The following is a 25,168-nucleotide window of genomic DNA, read 5'->3' on the forward strand; positions in this document are numbered from 1 at the left end:
TTTAAAATAAATAACAGGTAAAATTAGATAAAGGGAGTTGTAGAACCAGAAAATAAAGATCCAATGCAAATGCTAGAAGGGATGCATTTTACACCGGGGAATGCAAATTCCACCATCAGCCTGGTGTTAAGAGACTGGACACTTATGGACTGTGGTGTGTCAGTCCCCGGATAAGGGCTTCAACAGCAGCTCTCCCTGGCGTATTACAGAGGCAGCCAAAACAGTGGGCAAGCATCTTCCCAGGGAATAGTGGCCCCTCAGACATGCCTTGCAAGGTGTTCACAACATCTCCATGGTGTTTACGTGGCCTGTGTGAAGAGTGTGTGGTAGGTGCTATGGTAGGCTTTGGGGTTCTGCTTTCTAATATAAAAGTGAAGGTGGCAGCATCTACTATTTATGAGCTCTGAGCATGCACCAGAGCCTGTGATAATTGCTTTATAGATGTCATCATTAAGCCTGAGTGTCTTCATCTGTAGGATGGGGTAATAGTAGTCTTTGCCTCATTCTTTCATATAATGAGCAGTTGTTGGGGAACAAGGCAAGAGCAGTCACCCAAAGAGTGTCCTGGGCTCCTTCATTTCAAAAATGGCTGCTCCAAGATGAAGTGATGAAAACAGGGAGCCCAAGCCTCAACATAGTCAGAACTTGGCAGCTTGCTATGAATAGCAGAATTCTACGATGTCCTCCGGGATTTCCTGTTTTCTGGAGGACACACGCCTCCTCTGTACTCAGGGGAACACTAACCTCTACACTTCTGTAGACGCTTTTCGGATGTGATCAGAGTCCTCAGTCAGCTGACCTTAAAATCGAGAGATTATCCAGGGAGGCCTGACCGAATCACATGAGCCCTTTAAGTCTTGGTCTAGAGGTAAGAGGCAGGGAAATTGGAGATTTGAAATGTGAGAGGATTTTGATGTGAGGGAAAAAGCTCCTGTTTTTCCATTTTTCCTGTTTCCAAATCCTGTTGATTTTGAAGATGTCCATGCACGAAATAAGGGCAGTCTCTCAGAGCCGGGAGTGGCCCCAGCTGATGGCAGCTAGAAATGGGGCCTCAGTTCTTCTACGGCAAGGATCTGGATTCTGTGAACAACCACTGGGAGCTTGGAAGAGAACCCTGAATGCCCAAAGAGACAAGCAATGAGCCCTCCTTGAGTCTTATTTTCAGCCTGTGGGATCCTGAGTGTAGAACTCAGTCACACCATGCCTAAAACTATGAGCTGAAGAATAAGTGTGGTTTTTAGCCATTAAGTGTGAAATAGTTCTGTGGCTGCAGAAAACTAACATGCTTCTCTTGGGGTGCATGACCAGCCTATGACAGAGCTAGGATTCTAACTCCAGCCTGGCTGGCGTTAGAGCTTTTGTTCTGAATCTCCCCTATACTGGGGAATAATGCAATTCACACCTTTTATATAAGGCAAGAAATAGATATTTTAAATTGCTAAGTGCAAGTATAAAATGCACAGAAATGATGTGATGAATTTGGAGCAAATTGCCAACAACAATGAGGAAACAAATTACTTGAAAGTGACATATTCTTTATCTTTTTATTTTATTTTATTTTATTTATTTGACAGAGATCACAAGTAGGTAGAGAGGCAGGCAGAGAGAGAGAGACATCACAAGTAGGCACAGAGGCAGGCAGAGAGAGAGGCGGGAAGCAGGCTCCCTGCTGAGCAGAGAGACCGATGTGGGGCTCAATCCCAGGACCCTGAGACATGACCTGAGCCAAAGGCAGAGGCTTTACCCACTGAGCCACCCAGGTGCCCCTAAAGTGACATATTCTTTAACATAAAGTATTGGAGAATGCATGTAAGAAAGGTTGGCTATGTCCATGCCTCCAGGTTTAAAGGAAGAATGGTAACACGTAAATCAGTAAGTGTATTTCTATAGCTGTCGGGTTCACTTGGCAGGAACTGATAGCTATGAGTTAGCTGAGAGCTGAGAACCCCTTCTAAGAGGGGCGTCTGAGTGGTTCGGTTGGTTAAGCGTCTGACTCTTTGTTTCGGCTCAGGTTGTGATTTTGGGATTGTGAAATTAAGCTTCATGTCCTGTGCTGTGGCTTAGCACGAAATTTGTTTGAGATTCTCTTCCTCTGCCCCTTTTGCATGTTCTGTCTCTCTCCCAAATGAATGGATGGATGAATGAATGAATGAATCTTTAAAAATAAATTCTTCTATAAGAAAAGAATGCCTAGAATCTGGACAAATAGAACTTGGTGTGCAGGAACCAGAAGACTGGACATCACCATGGGTTCTACAGTGTTTTGAAGGGCAACTGATTTCCAAAGGTTAGCACAAGTAGCAGGGGTGGGTCAGGGGCATCACAATTCTTCTAGAAAAGGGCCATGAACTGATGTGCGGGTGCTGTCATAAAGACCTTTCCTCGTAAGGCATAGACTGTAGCTATAAATTAATAGTAATGGTAGTAGTATTTATCAAGGACCAGTTATGGGCCAGAAACTTCTCTACGTGCTCTACACAAATTTCTTTATCTAATCCTCAAACAGTCTTAAGAGGCTGTTACTTAACATTATCTCTGTTCCAAAGATGAGAACCCTGAAATATAGGAAACTTGAATACCTTGCCATAAGTAAATATTAAGCGTTAACTAGAACTCAGGCATATCTCCAAAGGCTGCTTTCTTCTTTACTATACCTTTCTCTTCAGAAAAATAAAATGCTAAATATCTGGGAAAATGTGTTTTTTTTTTTAATGAAGGATGTACATTTATATGAGCAAGACATGATATTACTTGAAAGTATAGGTGCTATGTTTTCACTTATATAAAAAAGAAAGACCCACTTGTCTGAACAATGTATATGTATTGGGTAGAAAAGAACTAATAATAGTAGTAGCATTGGGTAGTACTCAAAGTGAGTTTAAGGTCTATTTGAAATGTTTGATTTTTTTATAATTTGTTATGAAGTAGGTCAAGCTAACAAAATGGCACATAGTAGAACAAATGGAACAAATTCCTGTGTATCGTCATCCAGTTTAGGAAATAAAGCATGACAAATAAGTTGACTCCTCCACATTGCCCCCCAAAGAAATAATTGCCGCTTAGGATTTGGAGTCTATTGTTCCCATGGATTTCTTTATACTTTTTAGTATACAAGCATACATTCCCAAATAATATAAAAATTTAATACGTTAATAAAATATTAATATGTTTTAACTTTTTAAGTTTACATAAATAATATACTATGTGTATTATTTTACAACTTGGTGTTTTTAAACTCAGCATTATATGTGCAAAATGTATCAACAGTGACGTGTTTAATTTTTTTTCACTCCTGCATAGGCAGCTACTCTATGATCATAATTTTTTATGGTTCTCCTGCTGTTGAAGATAATTTCCAGTGTTTTGCAATTACGGAAAACTATCCCATAAATAATGATGTCACCTTGGATATCTGTGTGAAGTTCTTTAGGTTCTGTACCTAGGAGTGGTTTGTAGGGCGTGAACACTTTGACTTGACTAGATTGTGCCAAAATCCTCTCCAGTGTGGCTGTGCTCCTTCCAGCAGTTCATAAGAAGCCCCATTGTTCCTGATCTCTGTCAACACATGGCCATGATTAATTATTGCTAATCCAGTTTTGTTAACTGAATAATGTGTTCACGTTTTACCCATATAATTTAGAAAGAAGGAGAGGGAGGTGAGAGGAAAGAGAGAGAGACAGAGCCAGAGAGAGAGAGGGAGAAAGAGAGAGGGAGACAGAAGAAAGAAGTCAGAGATCAGACACAGGAAAAGAAAGGAATCCAGTTGGTGAACTAGTGTGCAGCTTTGGTGTTTGGAGAGAGCCAAACTGGAGTCACAGGCAGGCTGAGTTGAGGTTTAGACCTCTGCGTAATTAACCCAGGGTTACTAATCTCTCCTTTTATTAAAGGCAATACTAATCCCAGAGTTGGAGTGTAGAGGAGCCTGTAGTGGCTCCAAGTTGGTGAAAAAGATAGGCTCCTAGTTGATGAGATAGAGTCAGGTGACAAGGTGAGAAGGTGAGAAGGCTCCAAGTTGGGGAGGTAGAGGCAGAAAGAGAGAGAGGAGATGCCCCAGAAGCTCTTCTCTTGACTGGACCAGTGAGCCACAGTTCCATTAGCTAGCCAGCCATTGTATCTACAGATGATTTGGCTCATTTTCTAAGGTGTCTGATGATTAACTCTCATGTGGACAAACTCATTAGTTATCCTTATAGTGCTTGCTTTCTCTTGGGATGTTATAATCAGCTCCACCATGGGGATATTTTCACAGCAGAAACCAGAGAAAATTATTTTATGTCACTTGGTGATTTATGAAAAATAAAATGAATTCTGTGGTGGGTGGAAATGTGACTTAATAGAGAATGTCAAAGATAAATAATTTCCCTGAGAATGCAAGAAGTTCCATAAATTACAGTTCTCATGGTCCGTCAAGCCCAGCATTCCATTATCAGCTCTGGCAATGGGGAAGCATTGGTGGGGTGTTGAGGTTGTTCCTTCCCCATTATGTCAACTTTGATGGACTAGAAAGTCAACTTTGGACCCCACCCATTCGGGTGCTTTCCTGGGCACCACAATGATAGACCAACTTAGATAAGAGTGAGCGAATGAAATTAATCTTTTTGGATCTAAGTTTCCTTATCTGAAAATGTTGTTTATAATAACACTGAATATAATCTCTCTGAAATATGTAGTTTAAACAGGAATAGCCAGGAAGGGTTTTGCTAACTGAAGGCTGAATTCAGATGTTAATTTTTTAAATCTATCATCTGTGTGTATATATGAGAGAGAGAGAGGGAGAGAGCTTTTAATGCATCTTTGCTTTTCCTCAGATGTTGTATCTATCAGTGATTAGTCTGTGGTTCATGGGCTCTGGTGAATAGCAAATCATTTTCTCTCCTAACCATTTGCTGTTCAGTCTGTAGTGGAATGGGGGGCTGCTAGCCGGGTTCTGGTTTTTGTAAAGAAACCTTAGTAGCACTGCGTATCTTGCAATCAGGGTTTCTCCCAATAGAAATCCTTGGCTTAGCTTTCTGTTTGATGGATCTGATCATTGTCTGTCCTTAGGGAGATAATGTAATTGACTTTTTTGTGTGTGTAGAAAAGAGAAGCAGTGATGGAGCAGTAAGAGTCAGCGCATGTTTGGGTCTGATTTAGTTGAATAAAATTCAGTGCTGGGCCATGAAACTGGTTTGAGAACTAGTTTTTTCTCTCTAAAGATCTGGCTGCACTTTGCAAAGGGTTCCACAGGGCCAAGTTCTGTGTATTTCAGTGTGGTAAGGGGATCCATGTAGAAACTTAGCATTGTGGCTTATCATTCCTCTAGTCTGTTAGATAAAGGAATAGCCTCTATGGGGTCATTGACCTATACTCCTCTAACCTTTTCTATTTTCTTTAATGAAAAAATAGGACATATGAGTGTTCTTATACTTAATGCTACATTTTAGCGTTGTTTTTTTTTTTTTAATTTCTTGCTGACACACAATGTTAGTTTCAGGCGTACAACGTAGTAATTTGACAAGTCTTGTAGCCTTTTCTTGTACCCCTGTGGTTTCGGGGAGCTGACTACACTGTGAGGCATTGCAGGGCAATGTATAATTGCCCTACGGCTCTGAAGATTAGGGTAGGAATGAAAAGTCCCACACTCAAATGTCACGGGTCTCCGCTGGATCCATGAGGAATGCCTCACTGTGCTGCTTGTGGTGCTCATTATGGTGCTCGCCTCCTTCTGGGCACATGGTAGATTTGAGTAGCCCACCTCCCTTATGGCTGGATGGGGTCATGTGACTAATTTGGGCCAGTGAATTGTCGAATGGAAGTGAGTTATTTCCAGTGAACTGTTTAATGGAAGTGATGTGAGTCATTTCCAGTAGCATTTTATTCCAAGTTTGTGACACACCCATGCACTCCCTCACTCCTTGAGTTCTCTTTCCCTCTGGCATGGCAACGGACAAAATTTAAAATGATGGCTACTCATCATTTGGGTTCACAAGCAAACGTGATGAACAGAGCCTCCCTGACTACCCACAGCGGATATGTCTAGTGAGTGAAAATAAACATTTGTTCTTCTAAACTACTGAAGATAGGAAGTTGTTTGTTATCAGAGTATAATCTAGCCCATTCTGACTGACATAGTGACTGAGAACCCATTCTCAGAAACCTTCTCAATAAAGCATTTCGCTATACAAGTGGATTGAATTTATAAAATGAGAAGTATTTGTTATTCTGTCTTGAGTTGAGTTGAATTATACTTTCCTATGTTTCCCCCTCACAGGACCCAGTCCCATTCTTTAGAGCTGCCTGCTGGTGTTTCAGAGATTAGAGTTAGCTACCCCAGCACCTCTCGGTCCTTTGGCCTCCCGGTTGAAATCTTCACTTCCTCAACTGCTCTACCTGTGACATAGGGATTAATTCAAAGGCCACTTTTTATTTTTGTTAACCCCATCTAGGTATTTTCGAGTATCTTTGGTTAATCATTTTCCAGCACAAGTCTCAGGTTATCTTCAGACTTCTAGAAACTTTAGCATCCATATCTTTAAGATCCTATAACCTGGTTAGGGTGTGCCTTGTTCAAAGGAGATAAGGGTGAGTGATAAGAAAAAAGGTTTTGTTTGGGTCAATGGATTGAATATTCTGAGAGAGTCAAAGCATTGTGGAGTCAGAGTGCTAATGGGATGAGTTCTGAAGACAGGAAGTGGTTGGAAAATGAGATATTTGAAAGTATATTTTTGGGGGCTTAGAGTTTTCAGTAATGAAAAGTTCAAGCATTGAACATTGGTGTGAGTAACTGAGGAAGGATGGAGCACAAGCTCAGTGGAGGAGAACGGGTTTAGGAACTCGTAGATCTCAAAGGAGTCATCAGAACATTTTTTATGAGGTAAGTATTTACATTCATCTCTATTCGAGATGACCTGTTTTAACTTAGATTATCTTCAGAAGCTATGCCACTGGTTATTAAATTTTCTTCAACATTTTAGAACATTCATCTCAGTGCATCATTGGTCCTGGACTGAGGGACACCTTGGTTCAAATCCTGAATTTACTACTTACTGTTGTAGTGTGACTTTGGGAACATCAGTTCAAATGTTTGTGCCTCAGCTTCTTCATCTAAAAATTGGATGCAGTAGTAGCACTTATCTCCATAGGCTTGTTGTGACAAATGAGCTAATACTTCACAAACAGCATTCTTTGCCGCACTTGGTGGCACTCAGATAGTGATAACTCTTCTTTACCCCATCATTATTAAAGCTGAGAGGCCAAGGAGGCCTGAAGGCTTGGAAAGCTGCCAGTTTCAGCCCTAGGGGGTTGCCCTAATTATATTAGATCACATTACAGTATATTACATTACCTTACATATTGCAGCCTAGCATTTATTTTCAAGCTACCACAAAATTAATTTTTCTTTCTCAGCAGTTTCTAGTGCATAGAAGCATTTCTACTCCATAAATTACACTGGGAAAAAATAACAAACACACACACACACACACACACACACACACATGCAGAATCCCACAAATTTGATTTGCAAATACTGTCAAATTAGATATTCATAAGATAATGAAATACAACTTTTCATGGAAGATGTGTATTATAGCTGTTAAAATCCTTCTGGGCTGTGAATGAAAAAAGCTTGAAGCTAGAGCAGATCTTCCTAATTTTCTTGATAGAGAAATAGTGTGCTGCCTCTGCCTCTGCTCTCTTGTTTTCAGCCTTTGACATTCACTGCTCTTTAGCTGTGCATGTTCAGGATTGATAAATCAGGAACACTTCATTGCATTAATCTAAGACAAGACGTCTGAAGTTCAGGAAGAGGAAACAGTCAAGCTCTTGAAAGTTACTTTACCATTTTAGACAAGTGATTCTGAGTCATATCAGATCAACCACTATCCTGTCCTTTTAAATTTTTATTTATTTTTTTATTTTTAAAAAGACTTGTTTATTTATTTATTATAGAGAGAGATCGAGAATCTCAAGCAGAATCCCCGCTGTGCACAGAGCCCAATTCAGGGCTCGATCCTAGGACCCTGAGATCATGACCAGAGTTGAAATCAAGGGCCGGCTGCTCAACTGACTTAAGCCACCCAGGCACACCTACCCTGCCCTTTTATAAATATCTAAAATGCACCTTGATTGTGCAGAAATGAAATCCATGATTAATATAATCTAGACATGATTTTATAGTTTTCCACATAATGCCTTAATTGGAATATAAAAAAGTGATTTATGATAAAAGAATATGTATCCCATTATATAAGTGCTCAGGCTCATTTATAAACCTGTATGAAGCAGTCAGACACTTGCCCCTTGTGTGTTAAATCCCCATGAATGCAGCAACTACCAACAAAGGCCAGGCGTGGTGTGCTGGACATTCCAGTACTGTGAGTGGCATAGCTGTAGGTGACATGTAGACAGTACTTGCTCTGAACAAAATGAAAGCAGAATCTTCCCTTCATTGAGTGAATATAAACTAACATGCAAAAAATTATTTGTGTTTACATGGAAAAGGAGTTAAGTTCTATACAAAATTTTCACTTACCGGGGCGCCTGGGTGGCTCAGTGGATTAAGCCGCTGCCTTCGGCTCAGGTCATGATCTCAGTGTCCTGGGATCGAGCCCCGCATCGGGCTCTTTGCTCAGCGGGAGCCTGCTTCTCTCTCTCTCTGCCTGACTCTCCGCCTACTTGTGATTTCTCTCTCTGTCAAATAGATAAATAAAATCTTAAAAAAAAAAAAAAAAAAATTTTTCACTTACCCAAATGGCTGGTAGGACTCTAAAATTGTGGAAAAGATGGAATGATTTTTTTTTTTTAAATGAGAGGTTGGCTCTCATATTGTGATGTCACCTCACACCTTCCCCCTTAGTGTTCCTCAGTCATAACTAGGACCTAATGCCCCACAAATCCCTCAAACAGCCTCTATGGGGCAGCACCTCTTTCATTAAGAACCATGTTCTAGATAAGTTGACTGATGTACCTGCAAGGAAGAGGCTTTTAAATTAGGACAGCCAAAGGCCATCCTCAAAAACAAATAGCAAACAAACAAAAAAGCCTCCCAATAGCAAACTACAATTGTCCCTTTACACTTTGACCTGCCAAAATTCAACTCTGATGAGGTCACCCCCAGCGCCAACCTTCTAAAAACAGTTTGTGACTCCACACTGAAGTCAGGGTGAAGACCTAAGTATTTAGCCCAGCATCCAGTTGCCTCGCAGTCTGCCCCTGTTGGCCTCATTTGATGGTGCCTCAGTGCCTCCCTGCATTCCCATTACATTGGTCTTCTTCCAGCTGCTGGAGGACACCATGTCATTCTCACTGCTGCACATCCATCCAAATGCACATCCCGCCATTTTTCAGTCAACTTTGTTCCTCCTTCAAATCATAGCTCAGTTATTACTGCCTCAGGAAAGTGTTTTCTGATCTCCCACTGGGGTCAACACCACTGTGCGTACCTTTTCTCATAGCTTCCCCACCAGTTGTAATCTTACATACAGGCCCTTACTGGGTTCATGTCTATCTACTCTAGTAGCTTCTGAACTCCTGGAGGGAAGGAGCCATGCCTCCTTTCTCTTCCCAGGGACTGAAATAGAGGAGATCCTCAAATGTTCTGTTGAGTGCATGTACAAGTGGCTGGCTAGACAGAGGGATGGTTGAATGAACAAGTGAACAAACATAAGCCTATAGCTAAGCTCGCATTCCTTGGGGAGGCATCGATGAGTGAGTGAGTTTATTTGTTTTCTAGTTAGAACAGAGCTCACGTCCAGCTGCTGAGAGAAATCAACACTCTCATGTATGACCTGTTGGGCAGGAACAGTACCTTAACCTTCCTTCTTGTGTGACATGACAAAGCTGTGAGTTTGCTAGAGTGCAGGAGAAGATGGGATTCGCAGGAGGGGGAGCAGTAATAAGGAACACAGAAACATATTCTTGTAGTTTAAAATTCCAGTAATGGTGGGGGCACCTGGGTGGCTTGGTGGCTTAAAGCCTCTTCCTTCGGCTCCAGTCATGATCCCAGGGTCCTTGGATCGAGCCCCGCATCGGGCTTTCTACTTGGCGGGGAGCCTGCTTCCTCCTCTCTCTCTCTGCCTGCCTCTCTGCCTACTTGTGATCTGTCTGTCAAATAAAATAAATAAAATCTTAAAAAAAAATTCCAGTAACACTCCAAATAGAAAAATCTCCCAATACACTCCACTTCCCTGCCCAAAATATTTATTTGTTTGTTTGTTCATTTATTTTTGTTGCGGGGGAAGGGTCAGAGGAAGACAATCCCCAGCAGAATCCGCCCCCCAGCTCAGAACCTGACGTGGAGCTTGATCTCATGATTGGAGATCGTGACCTGGCCCCAAATCAAGAATCGAACCCTTAACCAACTGAGTCACCCAGGTACCCCAAAATATTTATGATTAACAGTTGGTTGTACAATCTAATGGCCATAACATCTGAATTTATATATATGCATACATATCTCTCCTTCTTATCTCTGTTTTTATTTTCCTTCAGACTTTTGCCCCCCTCCCCCTCCCCCCCTTCAGACTTTTATGATATGTGTATTGGTCTATGATTTTTTTCATTTAACCATGTGTCTGGTAGATATTATTTCATTAATATTTTATTTATGATTTTATTGTTTATATATGAAACATATAAGTACATACATACATCTTTTTCATTTTAAAAGTAAAATATTTCAAATATAGCAAAAGCTACTGAAAAAAATGAAAGAATATCTGTGTGTTTGTGACCCACCTTCAAGTACAAAATACAAGCAAAATCTCCTAAAAAAAAAGCTGCCTCTTCCTGTCCCCACCCCACTGTCCCCCCCCCCCCCGTTCCATTATCAACCCAGTGCCTGTCTGCATACTTGTCATTACAGATATGTGGATTCCTTCATATTTTTATTTTCTTTAAAGATTTATTTATCTGACAGAAAGAGAGAGTGCACAAGCAGGAGGAGTGGGAGAGGGAGAAGAAGGCTCCCTGCTGAGCAGGAAACACAATGTGGGGCTCGATCCCAAGACCCTGGGATCATGACCTGATTCAAAGGCAGATGCTCAACCAACTGAGCCACCCTGGTGCCCCTCCTTCATATTCTTTTTAACACCTGCACAATATTTAAGTATCAAAGTACTGTGATTGAATCATTTCTGGAATGGTGGACATTTATACTATTTTTAAGTGTTCACTCTTAAAAAAAAAGATTGATTGATTGATTTGCAAGAGAGAGAGAGAGAGAGAGAGAGAGAGAGATAGCATGAGCAGGAGAGGCAGAGGGAGAGAGAATCTTAAGCAGACTCCACACTGAGGGCAGAGCCCTGCTCAGGGCTTGATCCCATGACCCTGAGACCACCACCTGAGCTGAAACCAAGAGTCTGATGCTCAACCAACTGTGCCACCCAGGCACCCCTGGTGTTCGTTCTTAATAAACAATACAGTGACACACCTCCTTCTACACCTAAGCAAGTGTTTAAACATTTCCCTAGAATAGATACGTGGAAAATATGCATTCAGAATTTTCAAAGATTTGGCCAAAAGAACATCCACAAAGCTTTGCCACTGTATCTTCCCTCCACTAGTCCTGTGAGTGGCCTTTCAGCACATCCTTACCAGCTCAAATGATTGCAAACTTAGTGTTCTCCCAATCCGATGGGGGAAAATTATCCCTCAACATTTTAAATGATGTTTTCCTAACAATGTGTATTTGTTGAGTATAGTAATCCTCCCTTACCCATGGGGGAATGCATTCAAAGACCCCCCAGTTGATGTCCAACATTGTGGATAGTACCAAGCCCTATAGATACTATGTTTTTTCCTCTGGTACATAACTATGATAAAGTTTAATTTGTACCTTAGGCACAGTAAGAGATTAACAACAATAATTAAAAATAAAATTGAACAATTACAACAATCTACTGTAAAAGTAATATGAATGTGGTTTCTATTTCAAAATGTCTTACTGTATTGCACTCACCCTCCTTGTGATGCTCTGAGATAAGAAAATGCCTTCATGATGGGGTGACATCAGGTGAGTGATGTAGGCATTGTGACACAATGCTAGCTACTGTTGACCTAAGACCAATGTCAGCAGGAGGATTGCCTGTTCCTAGTGCAGTTGCCTGCAGGTATCCAGAAGTGCAGTAAATGGAACCAGGTTAAAAGGGGACTGCTGCACCTACTATGTGCTATGTGCCAAGACAACAGACAAAACCTCTGCTTTCACAACAATCTATTGATGGGGAAACCATCACACCAAAGAAACAAAGAAACAGACAATATGTTAGAAAAATGCCCTGAAGGAAAATAAAACATTGGAAGGAATCAGATGCTGGGGCACGTTCCATCAGTTAGGATGGTCAAGAAAGCCCTCTTTGATGAGGCTGCTTTGAGTAGAAACATAATTGAAGGCCAGGAGGAAACCCAGTGGATATCAGAGGGTGAGTTTCTGGGGGAAAAAAAAACAACAAAACACAACAGGTGCAAAGGTCAGAGTGCTCTTGACATACTGAAGAAATAGCGAGAAGGTTCTTATGAGGTGGTCACGGTAGAAACTTTAGGTATGCTTCATGAGCTGGGAAGCCACTGACGAATTTTGGGCAGGGAGCTCATGCTGTCTGCTTAAGTTTCAAATCTTTATTCTGGCTTGTGTGTTGAAAATAGGCCATAGAGGCTGGGGATCGAAGAACCAGGGTTTTTTGCAAGAGACTAAGTTGGAGAGGACACTGATTTAGACTAATATTAGTGGTGCCACTGGCAGGCAGTGGTCAGATTCAGGAGGAAACTGGAGATAACCTAAACATCCATGGAAGAAGGGGAGGAAAATTTGGAAAAAGTATTAAAGTTATTCTTTCTTTACAGCAGCTTCAGGGAGATGGGCAAAAACACTGAGAAAGAATGGATTCCTTTAAGTAAGCCCCACAGCTTGCAACTACATTTGCAATTAATAACGCTTTTAAATTCAGCACAACCATTAGTAAGCTTAATAATTGGCTGGAGAAACAATACTTGCTGAAGCAATATACTAATCGAGGCAGTTTTAGGAGCAGAGCTAGAGAAAGGCACTGCGTTTTAAAAAAAAAAAACTTGTGGGCATTGGGGACATATTACACATTTGATGTGGAAAACTGGAAGTGGTAGAAAAATATAAAGAGGTAATCCAAGTTTTTCTAGAGTGTCATTATCTAGAGATAACTTATGTTTGCAAATAATTTCAATACATGGGTTGCATGTAATGTAATCTATAGATTATTAATGGATACATATTAGTTACTGTATATGCATCGTATGTGTGTGTGTATAAGTATGTATATTATGTGTTTGTATTTCACATGTTCTTACCAGGCTTGCATTTGGATTTTACTCTACAAAATTTAGCTGTAAGAAATGCCCCATTTCTTTCAATCTCTGAATTTAATGAACCCTTCAAGATGGATCTCTTGGGGAAATTCAATCTCAGGCATTTTTTGTACCTCTTCTTCTCTTTGGGCCAAGCTGAGCCTTTTGCATTCCAGTACACTGTAGGCACCACTGCCAATATACCTGTCCACCTCTACTCTGTCCCTGGAAGAGACCTGCTGCTTCTATGTCAACCTTGACCCTGGGCTCTCTGATCCTAGTGGTTGGTGTCTATGAGTCCTGAGAGGGACTGCTGGGTTCCTTCTTGATGTTTTGGAGTCTGCACACTTCTGGCTTCTCTGTGTCATAGTTCTTGAAACCCCCCTCCTTCCTTAACTGCCTCTTTCTGTCTTTAGAGCAGGTGATTATGCTCTGGTGCCAGAAATTTCTGCCTTCAGCCCTACAACTTGAAAAACCATAACCAATGCTGCTGATAAAACACAAATTTAAGTTATCTTTTTAGGATAGAGTAAGAAGATAACCACTCATTCCTTCTAGTCTTTTTTGTGATTTTAATAAAAAGATTACAAGTTAATCTCTCAACAGTTATTTTTCTGGACCCATATATAAAACAACATTTTTATAGAAAATTGAACTTTTGCTTTACTGTGTCATACCTGCTTTTAGCACTGAACAATATTTATGAGAACTTTCCCCTATTGTTATATTCTTTTCGAACCCAGATTATAATGGCCGTGTAAATATTAAATGAATAAAAATTGTATATGTAATTGATACCCAAATTTAGACATTTAGGTTGTTTCCAATGTTCCCAATTACAAGCAATATGATTGTGAGTCATAATGTATCAAGTCTTTCTTTCTTTCTTTCTTTTTTTTCAAAGATCTCATTTATTTATTTATTTGAGAGAGAGAGAGAAATGGGGGGAGGGAAAGGGAGAGGCAGGGAATCTCAAGCAGACCCCACACTGGGCACCGAGCCTGATACTGGGCTCGATCTCACAACCCTGAGGTTGACCTGAGCCAAAACCAAGAGTCAGACACTTAACCCACTGAACGCACCAGGTGCTCCTATGATATACCTGAGTCTTTAACAGCAGTTCTAATAATGTATTTTTTTAGGATAAATTTTTAGAAGTAAGATTATTGGAGCATGAATTTTTAAGGCTCTTTCTACATTTGTCAAGTGCATGGTCTGGACACACATTTATGGACTGTAGTGCAGTTCTTCAGTTTGGCAGGTTGGAATCCCAAGCGGTCATCTTTAAGCAAGCTTACTTTATAGAATTCTGTTCTAAGGACGCCTGCTGGCATGCAAGTAGAGAACCCAGGTGACCCCGCAGTTACTCTCCGCCTGCCCTCCCCTCTTCCCATCACTCCCCAGCTTGTTCTTATGGACTTTGTATCTGACAGGGTGTGTAGGTGTGAATGGGTGTGCACATGACCGTAAACTTGAATGCAGAGCTTTCTCTTCAGAACCCTGTGCCGCATCGAGATGTTAGATAAACTTCACTTCTCAGGCTTATGGTGGCTTGATGGGCCCCACAGTTCTTACACTTGCACACCACCCTCCAAACTCTATCCCCACTCCTGTGAACTTTCAGCACATTTTCTTCGTTCTTTGCTCTGTTACATTTGCTTTTCTCCTAGCTGTGTCTGGAAAAATTCCAGTGTGTTCTTACTCATTATCTCCTTCCGCTGGACTGTATTTTTAGTTGTTATTTCAAAAGCCCCCAGCCAAATTACAACATGTTGTCGTGATGACCAGTCATTGACATGGCTGTGTGTCTGGCTATGCTATGAGTTAGAGGACCAGGACACATGGGAATGTTGGGTGAGTGTATTTGAAATAAACAGAAAAGGTGAATAATAATAGCTAGCATTTATTGAGCATATAGTATAATCCAGGCAGTATCTTGAGTGTTTTACATGTATTTCCTTAACTAATCCTCACAACAACTCCAGTGCCCAGGAGAGGACTAGAAAATAGATTTAAAAGCATTGTCAGGGGCTTTTGTGGGTGGCTCAGTGGGTTGGGCCTCTGCCTTTGGCTCAGATCTTGATCCCAGGGTCCTGGGATTGAGCCCCACATCGGGCTCTCTGCTTGGCAGGGAGCCTGCTTTTTCCTCTCTCTCTGCCTGGTTGTGATCTCTCTCTCTCTCTGTGTGTGTCAAATAAATGAATAAAAAAAATTAAAAAAAAAAGCATTGCCAGCCTTCAGAATATGTGGGAAAGACTTCTGATATTCCCTAGGGAAGCTAGCTAACTATTGGCAGTCTACATATGGCATCAACAGTTATAGAAGTTGTAACTCAAAGAGTTGATTGGTGGCCTTACTACACCTGACTCAGACAGTGGTTTAGATACAGCTTAAGTCAAAGTACTGAGTGGAAGAAAGAAAAATATAAGCAAAACACATCTTTATGTTGATTGCTAAGGCTTGAGCAACTTTCAGGCATGGGGTTAACTTACACATTTATATTTACTTGCTTAATGTGTATTTCTTGTGTTAGGCTCTGCAGATACCAAAGTGAATAAGACAGTATGGTTGAGATGACACACATATTTAAGTGAATAATTAAAATAGAGTGTGTTAAAAGCTATGATATGTAATTATAGGTGCTATAAAACATACAGGAAGAGGAAGTTCTGGGAGCTTCCCAGAGAGGAAAATGTTTAACTAAGTCCCAAAGGACATGCAAGGGCTTGCCAGGGAAAGAAGGGGAGGGAGAGAAAGAGGACAGCAAGTGTGTCCCACGTCCTCCAGTGGGGACTTGGCATTTCTCTGTGGTAGAGTTTGTTATGGAATAGTGTCAGAAACAGAGACGGAGAACTAAGTAGAGCCCAGGTTAAATCATTTTTTTTCCTACATTGCATTGGGAGAGAGGAAGACATTACAAGATTTTGGACAAGTGGGGGACGTGAGTTAGTTTCTTCTGGAAAAAAGCGAAGAGATACATGTTAACTTCAGCGCAGCTAATGGTTGGGAGGAGGAAGAGTAAAGACAGATGACCAAATAAAGGTTCATTCACTTATTCATTCAAGTTTTCACTTATCCCTTCATCTTTTTGAGTACTTGTATATGCCATACACTGTTTTAGGGGCTGGAAATACCATCAGTGAGCATAACAGACCAATTCAGGGGATTACATTTAAGACATTCTGATGTGTAGGAGGACGTACTAGCCCACCGCTGTAAAGATCAGTCATGCAAAAGAGGGGACTAGAGGAGACATCCTGTGTTCATTCTGGTGGTCAGGAAAGCCATCTCTTTGAGGTGAATCTGAGCAGAGACTTGAGTGAGGAAGTGAGTAGTTTTGATCCTCTGGGATAGAGACATCCAGATGGAGGCAGCACCCACTGAGAAACCCTAAGGTGAGAGCCCACTTGCTCCTTCTGGGTATAATGAGGAAGCCTTTACAGGAGGAGCACCATGAGAAAAGGAGAATGGGGTAAAGGTGGAGACCATAGAACAGCCAAGAGCCAGCTTTGTGGAGTCTTGTAGGCCATGCAAGTGTTCTGGGTAATACTGCGGGTGTCATGAAAGCCATCTCGAGGGTGGTGATTAGGGAAGTGACACGTTCCAACTGAAACATTTTTCAAAGCTCACTCTGTCTACTGGGTGGAGAGTGGATAATGTACAGAAAACAGGGGAAGCAGGAACACCAATTGGGAGGCCTTTGCCATCACCCAGATGAGGCATGTTGTGGTTGGTAATAGGTTGACGAGCGAGGAAAGGGTCCGAAGTCGGAGACATTTTTAAGATAGAGCTACACGATTTGCTGATGTGTGTGATATATGAGAAAAGGAGGCTTACTGAGAATTACTCTAAGATTAAGAGGTCCAAGCAATGGGAAAATAGCCTGCTTCTTGAGATGGGAAGCAGGGTTGACGGGGGGACCATGAAGAGTTCAATTATAGACCTGTAACTGAAGGCACAGTAGGCAGTGGGACACAAGTGGTTGCAGTAGTCTCTGCAAAGATAACAGGAGGGCCTTCATTAGGGTGTTGATGGCGGATTGGAGAGGAGAGAGGAGTTTTAAGAGCTACTCAAAGTAGGTAGTGGCTTAGGTGAAGGAGGAGAAATGGAGTCAGATGCCTGGTTTCTAGCGTGGTCAAGTGGAATAATGCCTCTTTCCACTTAGTGAAAAAATCCAGAGGAACAAATGACTCCCAGTGAAAAAGGTTTCTTTTAATAGGTTCTCATAGATCCTAGGGTCTCCATACCATATTCTTTTTTAGGCCAGCCTCGTTTGGGGTTCATCAGCGGAGCATGAAACTCATCAAACTCATTTCAGAAAGAGTCAGAGTAAGTCGTTTCAGTTTCTGCAGTCCACACAGTCTCCATCATAATTCTTCAACTCTGCTTTTTTTTTTCCCCCAACATTTTATTTATTTATTTGACAGACAGAGATCACAAGTAAGCAGAGAGGCAGGCAGAGAGAGAGGAGGAAGCAGGCTCCCTGCTGATCAGAGAGCCCAATGCGAGGCTGGATCCCAGGTCCCTGAGACCATGACCTGAGCTGAAGGCAGAGGCTTTAGCCCACTAAGCCACCCAGGTACCCCTCAACTCTGCCTTTGTCGTGGAAAGCAGCGATAGGAAATGCACCCAGGATGGCGTGTGACTGTGTTCCAATGAAATTTTATTTGTGAATACAGGCAGAGGGCTGGATTTGGCCCACCAGCTATTGCACGGCTGGCCCTATAGTAGAGCAACACCAAGCGGTTTCTTCCTTCATCTTGAGCAGAAAAGTTTTACACTGTCTGAGCAAAGGTAGGTGAGAAATCAGAACACTGAGCAACCACAAGGCTGGACCCTGGCAAAATATGCAGAGCGGGCTTCATTAGCAGCAGAGCCCAGTGATGGGGGCCAACTATAGCTGGGTGATGGGGAGCAGCTTGTTATCAGATGATGGGAAATTCCGCTTTTCCTTGAGCCCTTATCCACAGGGTAAATGATTGACTACAGGGGCGAGGCCTCATGTGGCCCACATTTTTATTTCCCCCTTGGGCTGGATTTCTTATAACAAGAATAATTTCAAGGGAATGATCAGACAAATACTGAACACATGCCACTTGTGTTCTTCCTTAGGGACCCTCAGCAACTGTGGGCAAAGGGGTGTTTGCAAAATAGACCAGAGACCCTACACCGAGTTTGCATATAGATTAAAAAAAAAAAATTGCAAAGAAAAAAAAATATAGATCTCTTCAGCTGTTTTCTCATTTCCAGTTTTGGGAGAATGGATTTTCTTAGAGCAAGACTCACCTCTCGGGTTTAATTTACTGGCACTGGCATTTAGCATGATAGTTCCCAAATGGATGGAAGCCCCCAGAGTTAACACGCTGTGCAGCAGTGAGATTCTTCCCAAATGCAGGTCTTACCTGGTCACCTCAGTCTGGCCTGGCTTTGCATTCAGGACTGGCCTCAAGCGGGGCGTCTTTGATCCTGATAGCCTTTGTATTCCTTGCAGCTTTGAACTCCCATTATACTCTATACAGACAGAGCCTCTTAAGGCTTTGAAGTTTTTCTCATGGCCCACATGTGTGATCTTTGAGGACCTTGAAGAGCCTATTAAAAGCTTGCTACTAGAATTTTCCTCCACAGGTTTGCATTTGAAAAATACCTGACCTTCATCAGTGGAGCATGAACCACCAATCCCGCCCTCCCACCCTCCTCTGGGGTCTTCAAAAACAAAAGGAGGGTTTTTTGTTTGGCTGGTTGTTTTGTTTTTTTTTTGATTTTTGGTTTCTGGGTTTTTTTTGAATTGCATTGAACTCCATTTTGCATAATCTTCTGGGAAAGATTTTTCGATCTCTACCATTTTCTATAGCCAGCATATTTTCACAAGGTGTATTAGCAGTCATCATCATCACATTGGATATTAAGTTTGTAAACAAAAAGTGAAACTTTAGCAGTTTTTTCTTTTTAAGGAATTTTATTCAGTTTTCAGTGAGCATGTTTAAAATCTGGTGGGAAGAGCACTGGGTTGCAATCCGAGTGTGTAGGGTTAAGTCCCATGCGTACCACTTGAGAGCTTTAGGAACTTAAGTTTCCCGATCACCCTGAGCACCAGTCTCTTGCGACAAAGGACACCATGATACCAGATTACATCGTGACTGTGAGGATAAAGTGAGGCAACATCGAAAACCTCCTTTAGTGCGCTGTTTGCCATAGAGTAGGTGCTCAATAAATCAATGTCAGAATTTCCCCACTTGCGAGCAGCAAGTTCTACACTTAGGAGAAAACAAAGTAACTTGCAGTAGAGAAATGAAGGCAGGGTAAAGGGCATCCTGTTTTAATACTAGAGGTCAGTGGTTCTCCAAAATGTGGTCCCCAGAACCTACAGCATCAGCATCACCCAAGAACTTGTTAGAAAGGCATATTTAGGGCCCCACTCCAGAGATACTGAATTAGAAATTGTGCAGGTGGACCCAGCAATCTGTGTTTTTTTTTTTAAAAGATTGTATTTATTTATTTATTTGACAGACAGAGATCACAGAGATCACAGGTAGGCAGAGAGGCAGGTAGAGAGAGAGAGGGGGGAGGAAGCAGGCTCCCTGCAGAGGGGAGAGCCTGATGTAGGGCTCAATCCCAGGACGCTGGGATCATGACCTGAGCTGAAGGCAGAGGCTTTAACCCACTGAGCCACCCAGGCGCCCCGCAATCTGTGTTTTAACCAAGATTTGATACTACCCAGTGATTTTGGAGCACCATGCTCCAAAATGATGAAACAGTTTTATACGAATTATCCTAGTTAGTCTTTCTGTAAAAAAAAAAAAAAAAGGTTTTTTAAGGAAAAAAAAAAAACTTAAAAAAAACCTAGCTGGAAGGCCTGAAAACTGACCATTAGGAACCCAAAGTAACATAAAGCAAATATTCAAAAATAATAGTATTCAAAAATAATAGTATGCCAGAGTATTCAAAAATAATAGTATTCCAAGTCCGTGGAACACCTAGAACACACCTAGAACATGGGAATATATAAAGACCACATGAATGGGAATAGGGGCATTCCACAGAGGTTAGAGCAAGGGGGTTTGGGGCCAGCCATCATCATGTGCAGTTTGCAAGGACTTGGGCATGAGAGCAGAAAAGCTTATAGTGAAAACAACAGGGCTTTAGCCGTTCTCTGATTGGACGTTTTTAGCAGAGAAGCAAGAGGTGAGCTGACAAGAAGGGGAGCCTCTCATGTAATCTGTTTGGGGGGGCATATTTGTCTTTCTGTGGCTGGTCTTGAGGGGAAACATACAGAGGTTGGCCGTCACTGAGTAAGGCTTGACCTTGCGCTGGTTGCGGCACATAGTGCCCATCGGAGTTTGATTGTTTTATAGGGTCTGGCCATTGTTTGTACATTAGGCTGTCAAGAAACCCAGAAAATAAGTGCATATATTTAAAGGAGATTATGTATGCTTTTTAAAAAGGTTTTATTTATTTGTTAGAGAGAGAGCGCACAAGATGGGGGAGAGGGAAAGGGAGAAGCAGGCTTCCCACTGAGCAAGGAGCCAGATACAGAACTCTATCCCAGGACCCTGGGATCATGACCTGAGCTAAAGGCAGACGCTTAATTGACTAAGCCACCCAGGCATCCCAGGAAATGACCTATGCTTTAAAAATGTTACAGTTACAATATTTCTGAAGTTATTGATACAGAGGAAAAGAGGTTAACATTCCCATGGGCTCTACTATTTCTACTTTACCTAAAAAGGCATTTAAAAATTAATTTACGTAAGAAATATTACCAACACAAACATTATCTGAGCCTAAGCCGCCTGTATGTGCTCTGTCGTGGGTTTTGTTCATGGCAACTAATAGAGGTAATGAAGACCGTATGCACACATGACATGACATAATTAACTGTAAAAGTGATGCATACTGTCAAAGCAAAAATTGCACTGGGCAAAATTAAACAGATAAGGATGACTTTTTCAAGGCTGTTTGCTGTTGGAGAGAGAAACCAGAATGCAATCTGAACTCAATTTCGCTGAAACAGAGGACAGGAGAGGTTTCCAGGAATCGAGTGGGGGTGGGGCTCACAGGCCATCTGTGTTTGCTATCTGGCCTTACCCAAAGGAAAACAGGAGGTAGTTTTACAATTCGGAGCAATGTGTCCATGGAAGTTAGGCTCCTACTCTCCCACAGAAACTGGGAGGTGTAGGAGCTCTGTCTTCCTTAATGATAACATTTCAAAGGGATGGCTGCTAGGTTCATGAGGAAGACAGTTCTAGCTTGTAAAACTAGAAAAAGCCTTTTAAAAATATTTCTATCCCAGAAGCCAGAGAAGGAATTTACAATTACAAGGTTCCTAAACTAAATGCTCTAAGATCCTACCTGTTAGAATGGCTAGCATCAAAAAAGACAAGAAATAACAAGTGCTGGGGAGCTTGTAGAGAAGAGGGAACTTTTGTACACTCTTGGTGGGAATGTAAATTAGTGCAGCCACTATGCTAAACAGTATGGAGGATCCTCGTAGAAATACCATATGATCCAGTAATTCCACTCCTGGGTATTTACCCAAAGAAAATGCACACACTAATTTGAACAGATACATGTGCCTCTATGTTTATTGCACCCTTATTTACAATAGCCAATATATGGGAGCACCCTGTGTCCATGGACAGGTGAATGGACAAAGAAGATGTGGCGTGTATAAACCATGGAATATTACCTAGCCATAAAAAAAGAACGAAACGTTGCCATTTGCGATAACATGGATGGACCTAGACGGTATTATGCTAAGTGAAATAAGTCAGACAGAGAAAGACAAATGCCATATGATTTGTGTGTGGAATCTGAAATACAAAATAAATGAGCAAAAAGCTAAATCAGAAGCAGACTCCTACGTACAGAGAAAAAAACTGGTGGTTGCCAGAGTCGTGGGAGGGGGAGGGGCTGAAATAAGTGAAGAGGTTTAAGACGTACAAAGTTCCAATTAAAAAATAAGTCACAGGGCTGTAAAGTACAGCATAAGGAATATAGTCAACAATATTGCACTAATTTTATATGGTAATAGATTGTAACTACACTTATGGTGGTGAGCTTTTCGTAATGTACATAAATGTTGAATCACGATGTGGTGTACCTAAGACTACTATAATATTGTATGTCAACTGTATTCCAGTTAAAAAAAACTAAGGCAAATACTCTAAGAAAAGGGAGGCCAGAATCTAGAGTACAGAGAAGTCTGTCTAAAGTCTAGTCAAGCTGAGCAGAAAGTTAAGGTCGCCTTGGTCAATACCCAATCTTTCATCTTTCTTGAAAACACCAGGGACCTTATATTTAAGGTTAATAAAACCCACACTAGAAAAACAATCCAATTTTATTCCGGGTCGCTCTTTTAAGTCAGAGTACCTTAGCATCCTTTGTGCCGACTGTTGATTGGCAAGAAAATAAATACTGTCTTTTCTAATTTACCTGCAGTTCTTTCAGAGGACCATTCAGTGGTGAACAGGATGGGTGAAGGAAGCCTTGGATAGGGAGTATTTTGAGCTGCCTGGGATCCCGTGCGGATGTACTTTTGGGAAAGATGCTTCCCATGTGACTGAGACTTACCAGGACTGGAAGAGGAGACACATTCTCCAAAGATCATTGGTCCAAAGCCAGAACCTGCTGATCAGATACAATTTTATTGCACAGTTCAATACATCAAAAGAAAAAGAAAAACTGCTCTAATCACCCTGTCTCTTGGTCTCTCCTCATTCCCAGAAGTGGTCCTGTGGTTTTTCTGGGGAGCTATCAAGGAATGCTCCCCACCCCCACCCTCTACGACTTGACATTTTCTTCACTCTTGGCTTCCACGGTATCACCCTCATCTGATGTTCATCACACATCTCTGGGCATTTTTTCTCATTCTCCTCTTCTGGTTCCTCCTTCTCTCTGGCATGGCTTAGTATTAGAGTCTATCAAGCTGCTGGCCCTCTGATTGGATGATGGCATTCCTCCTCCTGGGATCTAAATCCCATAGAATGCTGGAAATCCCAAGTATTTCTCCTTCCCAGCCACCCCTTCTGAACTCTAGACACAAATACCCAATTGTATCTTTGACATATTCACCTGAATGTCTTTTAAAAACAATTTTTTAGTTAATTTTTAGTATACCCAGTGTCGGGCTTGAACTCATGAGCTCGGAGATCAAGAGTCATATGCTCTTTCAACTGAGCCTGCCAGGCACCCCTTCACTTAAATGTCTTCTAGGTATCTCACATAACATCTTTTTCCCATCTCATGAAATTTCTCTCTCATTACTCAGATAAGCAATTCAGAAATGGAACTTCCATTTCTTCTTCTTATCCATCCAAGGATCTGTTGTTTTTACCTATCCCTTGACTTCCCAAATGTAGCTTTATTCCACCCATAGCCACAACCCTACTCGAAGCCACTGTCCTCATATACCTGAACTCAGGCAAGGGCCCCTTACAGGCTTATTCTCTTTCTCTCACATTTGCATCCCCAGGGCCACTTTTGTGCATAATTCACTTCATTGCATTCTCTTTTATTATCTGATGGAAGATAAACTTCTCATCTTTGTGTACAAAGCCCGAGGGATCTGGCTTCTGGCTACTTTTCAGAGCTTACCCCAGATTCTTTATTCTTTGCTCACTCCCTTCCCAAGATAGTGAATACAAAATGTCTTTTCTGTCTTAGGACCTTTGCACGTACTCTTCTCCTGACTCCCTCTAACTCATGGATTCTCCACATATATCAGAATTCAGCTGAGTGTCACTTCCCATGTTCCCTGATTACCTAGAGTTTCCCTCTGAGTTATTCTCTATCCACTAACCTGTCAATGCCCGTGATAGCTTTATGACCCCAAGTATGAGTCATGAACCAACTGCATGGGCATCCTGGATGCTCTTTGTGTGCTTGTGGGAAATGCAGAACCCCAGTTCCCATCCCAGACCAAAAGAATCAGAATTGCATTTTTTTAAAATATTTTATTTATTTATTTGACAGACAGAGATCACAAGTAGGCAGAGAGGCAGGCAGAGAGAGAGAGAAGGGAAGCAGGCTCCCCGCTGAGCAGAGAGCCTGATGCGGGATTCGATCCCAGGACCCTGGAATCATGACCTGAGCCGAAGGCAGAGGCTTAACCCACTGAGCCACCCAGGCACCACCCCCAGAATTGCATTTTAACAAGATCCTCAGTAGATTCATGGGAACATTAAAGTTTGAGAGGGTCACTTTGAAGTACTGATCACCGATTATATTTCTTCAGCTATGCACTTGCTTATTGTCTTTGTCCATTAATAATGTAAACTCTGTGAAGGGAGGGTCTTGGTCACCTTCTGTACTGTGGTATCCCAGTGCTTAGCACAATGCTTGGCATGTGTTTGGCAATTAATACATATTTGATAAACGAGAGATTTAATCTAACTTTCTCAATTGATCCATGAAGAAACTAAAGCTGAGAGAAGGTTAATGACTTCTTTGAAGTTACATAGCTGTTGTTAACATGGCCGGTGCTAAAAAAGAGAAAAGTGTTCTTGACTCCTAAGAAAGTGTATTCTGCATGTGTGTGACCTTGAAAACAATGGTTCTGGATGAGTTACAAACCTAAAACTTTATTGTCCCTATATGGAGTTTTGATATTAATAGCAATGATTACTTATTTATATTCAAATTTGTCATTTATAATGGAAATTTAACCAGAATTATTGTTATACATTTTCTTCTATTAAGAACAGAGAAAATGGTACACAGAGCTAACAAGTCTGTGGTTTCTATATTAATAGATCAAGAAATCACTGAAAAAAGCAAAGAAGAAGAGAAAGGAGGGATGCCTGAGTGGCACAGCCAGATCAAGCATCTGACTCTTGGTTTCAGCTGGGGTTATGATCTCAAGGTCATGGGA

At 41.5% G+C, this 25,168-nt stretch overlaps 1 protein-coding gene across 4 annotated transcripts in view; it reads left to right on the top strand.

Moving 5' to 3' along the window:
- The window catches only part of HTR4 (5-hydroxytryptamine receptor 4), a 181,443-nt gene that overhangs the window by 70,009 nt on the left and 86,266 nt on the right, over positions 1–25,168 (top strand). The window lies entirely within an intron of this gene.

This window comes from Mustela nivalis (genome assembly GCF_964662115.1).
Source record: "Mustela nivalis genome assembly, chromosome: 3".
NCBI classification, from domain to species: Eukaryota; Metazoa; Chordata; class Mammalia; order Carnivora; family Mustelidae; genus Mustela; species Mustela nivalis.